The sequence below is a fragment of the Cynoglossus semilaevis genome, chromosome 2 (genome assembly GCF_000523025.1).
Source record: "Cynoglossus semilaevis isolate Cse_v1.0 chromosome 2, Cse_v1.0, whole genome shotgun sequence".
NCBI classification, from domain to species: Eukaryota; Metazoa; Chordata; class Actinopteri; order Pleuronectiformes; family Cynoglossidae; genus Cynoglossus; species Cynoglossus semilaevis.
Genome location: NC_024308.1, coordinates 1,774,512 through 1,778,302, shown reverse-complemented (window position 1 = coordinate 1,778,302; position 3,791 = coordinate 1,774,512). Strand labels below are relative to the sequence as shown.

General features: G+C 44.7%; 1 protein-coding gene across 1 annotated transcript in view; it reads left to right on the top strand.

Moving 5' to 3' along the window:
- tnfaip8l1 (tumor necrosis factor, alpha-induced protein 8-like 1) overlaps positions 1–3,791 on the top strand; it is a 15,776-nt gene that overhangs the window by 5,072 nt on the left and 6,913 nt on the right. The window lies entirely within an intron of this gene.

Genomic DNA, 3,791 nt, shown 5'->3' with positions numbered 1-3,791 from the left:
GGTCTCAGACACTGGTGTTAAAAGTTAAATCCTTTCAGTGGTAGCCGGACCATTCCACTGCCCCCGCCCCCCCCCCCCCCCCTCACAATCTCTCTGTTTATTGAACATCGTCAAAGATGTAACGGTGAAACGACGACTCTCTGCTGAATTCAGCCACAGAACAGACAGTGTCAGTGAGCGTGGTGGGTCTGTGGGCCTGTGGGTCTGTGGTCAGTGAGCGGTAGTGAGCGTGGTGGGTCTGTGGGCCTGTAGTCAGTGAGCGGGGATCGTTGTTCTCTCAGCCTCATCACACGTGCACAGCTCTGTGTGATGTTTCCAAATGAACGTGATCAGCTCCGTGTTTTTGGTGACAGCAACAGTCCGCGCGCCCGCTCCACGTCACTGCGTCAGCCTGTTGCACCGTAGCCGACTTCTCTCAGCCTCGGGTCTATTTTAGTCCAAATCGGCATCCTGAATTATTTATTCACAATCCTTTATGTGCTGACGCGTTAATTATTAATTGTTCAGCAGACTGTGGCAGCTGTAAAAACTGTTAAAACAAGGGTAGGATGGGACACGGCGTCTGAAGACAGAGGCGCTGATTGCCTCCTCAGCAGATCTGCACGGTTCTTCAGAGACGATGACTGCGTGGGAAGATAACCGCGCCACGGCGTACGGGCGTCGTACAAACATCTTTTGTTCGCGGAGCCTGTGGTATGTGTTTTGCATCTGTTTGTGACACAAAACGCCGCACTCATGTCGCAGCTAATGAGCAGTGCTGTGTTCCGGCACCGATGCTCTGAACCTACATACATACTGCACCGTTAACACACAACATTCCAAGCACCGGCTGGGATTTTCAGAGTCAGCGTTTCTCCTCTGTTTCCACTGTCCCTCCTGAGAAGAGTCAGATCAACAGCACCAAACTTTACAAACTTGAAATTGGAGCAATCCACTGTCCTAAAACTCCCGCTCTTGATTCCCTAAATGTGGAGCGGTTCCAGACTCACAGCTCATTTGAACAGTCGCTCGTCCTCTCGGAACACAAAGCACGGATGCACCTTATATAACAGGCAGAACTCTCTATTGTTCCACCAATCAGAGAAAGATTAAATCATTCAGCTGGCGAGAAGCTGTGCAGGAAGAGGTTTTTTCCTCATTTGTCAAGGTTTTCCTGACAAGAAATTATAACAATGACCTCCGTGATGCATTTCTTCATGATCAAGAAAACTTTTTGACACTATTCACTCCCGCTCTATTGTTTCTCTTTTCTGCCAACCGTGCAGTGTAGGCTTTTTCTCAGCGGCCGTTAGGTTAGCCCTGTGGAAGTCTCTCCCTGTTCTCACCCCCTGGCTGGGTTTTTTTTTTTTTTTTTTTTTTTTTTATGTACATCTTTCTCGTGGGAATTCTACTAAATAGCAAAGACAATCTGCTCACAGTGTGTAAAAAAAGTTTTGACTTCTTTAAAGTATAGAACACACTGCCTCATTAGACGTTATATCTGACTGCACAGCTTTTGTGATCCTGGTGTAGTATTCGATACAGTCCACCGGGGGCAGTTTATCCACGGATCACCGGACCACATATAGAGATAAACAACCATCCACTAATTTACATGTGTGTCACCGTAGTTGGAAATCAACATGGAACTTTGACTTCACAGTAGAACACAGAGCAGTTTGCCTTTTTTTATTTTCACTGCCTCTCAGAGTCTCTCACTCTCACCCAGCGATCCTTGAAAAGCATAAATGTCGTGACCATTCGTGCTCCCGTTATCCAATCGCTCATGGTAAGGAGTGTCATGGAAAGTCCTGGAAGCCAGACTGGAGTCTATTTTTAGTAACACGTGGCGTCCAATCTCAGAAGAAACATTTTTGTCGGTGTCTGTTCGTACAGTCTGTTATCAAGTAAAGCTAACAATGAAAAAAAAAACTCTATGAACCAGAACATTTCTTGACGTGTTCGTCCGAGTCTCTGTGGATGATGTGAATGTCACGGCGTTGATGACTCAGTCGACCTACAGATGCTGCTGGTCTGATTAGCTTAAGACTTTTGGAGTGTACGTTACTGGACCGTATATATCCTGGCCACAGTCCAGCTTAGTGTTGACAGAGAAGTGAAAGAACTGTGTAATTCAGAAGGAAATGTCAGATATATTCAGGATCAACATTTCTATAAACCAAACAAAACTGCTGACACGGGTAAATTAGTCACGTTGTTTCCTGTTATTAACTCGACTTTAATGAAACCGAGATGGTTGTAAATGCCGTCTTTGAAATAATGCGATCAGCGCCACATCGGGTCGACACGTAGGCCAGAAAATACGTTTATTATTTTCAGATGTAATTGTGCGCATCAGTCTCAAAGGTCCGGACGATGAGGATGTAATGGAACCAAATGACGGGCAGTAGGAGTCGTCGTCCCACTGCTCCTCTCCTCTGATACACCGGGGAGAACCGCCTGATACAGTTTCCACCAAACTGACTGAAACTCTACCTGTCGTCAGGTTGAGAGAAAACAGAAAAACTGACTTCATCTGAGACGACGTCAAAGATCCAGGAAGGACAAGAAAGGACGTGCGGGTTCTTCCTCTGTCAGCAACTTGTGTCTCCCACCTTTTGTCAGACTGTCTCACAACCTGGCTTAACACTGTGGTTTGTACTTGTAGGGAAGGAGAGAGAGAGAGAGAGGGGAGAGAGAGAGGGGGGGACCAGGCCTCGGCACAGTCACGAGGCGTCTATCTAACACTGTGTAAGGTCCAATTCCATTTCCACTGAGTCATGTTTGCCAAGCTTTGGCGTACTTGTCTGAGCGACTGAATCCACGCCGGCTTGTTTTGATCAAATTGATGAGTTTTGTGGCGTGTTTATGCCGCGGAGCCACTGGCTGCTGCCTTCTGTCTTTGTTTTTCATTTTATTTTCAGCTGCACAATGAGACGGGCCCATTAGTAATGGGTCCACATGCCAGGGTGCGGTTGTTTGTGTAATTTCTGTGTGTTGTGATTACTGGGAGTCGAGAGCGGCTGTAATGGCTTTTTTTTTTTTTCTGTTTTTTTCTGTTTTAAACCTACCAAAAGAGGGTCTCAGTAAATCCCACAGAGATGCCAGACTAGAACGACCACAAAGATTTCACACACGACCCACTGTTGCGCTGCAAAGACGGTGGAAAAATTGAATCCATTGTCAGAATCTTTTTTTTTTTTTAACGCTGTTGTCGTCTGAAGTTTAAACAAAGACGTTATTTTCTTGCCTCAGTTAGAAGAAGGATTGAAGCCACAGACCCCCCCCCAGCCCCAGAGTCAACTTTATAAATATAGTTTATTCTATAGGTCTATAGTCAAACCATTACATTTATTCTGATTCTGCACAGCCTGGATCTGGACGACTAACAATTAATCATGATTAATCAGCTATAATTATTATCATTTTAAATAAATAAATAACACATTTTTTCTGTATATTGCTGGAACTAAAGGACAATTAACGTCAGGCAGACGTGTTGATGTAATGGTTTATTGACTGCATTAAAAACCATGATAAGTGAATGGACGATTGAATCAATCTGCCTTTAACCTAAAACGCCTCAAAAAAAATGTAATCTGGTAAATTTCACAAAATAATTTAGCTCTTATAAATAGTGAATATTGAATAGTGAAAAAGAAATCAACAATCACCCCCTCCCTCTGTTCTCCCCCCTCCCCTGCTTCAATCCTTGGTCTGTTTCTTGGTGGTCGACAGCTGTGAGGCTGAGCTTCTCCAGTGAGAGTGGAAATTCATCAGCAGAGATGAAAAAAAGACGTTGTTTTGCCCTA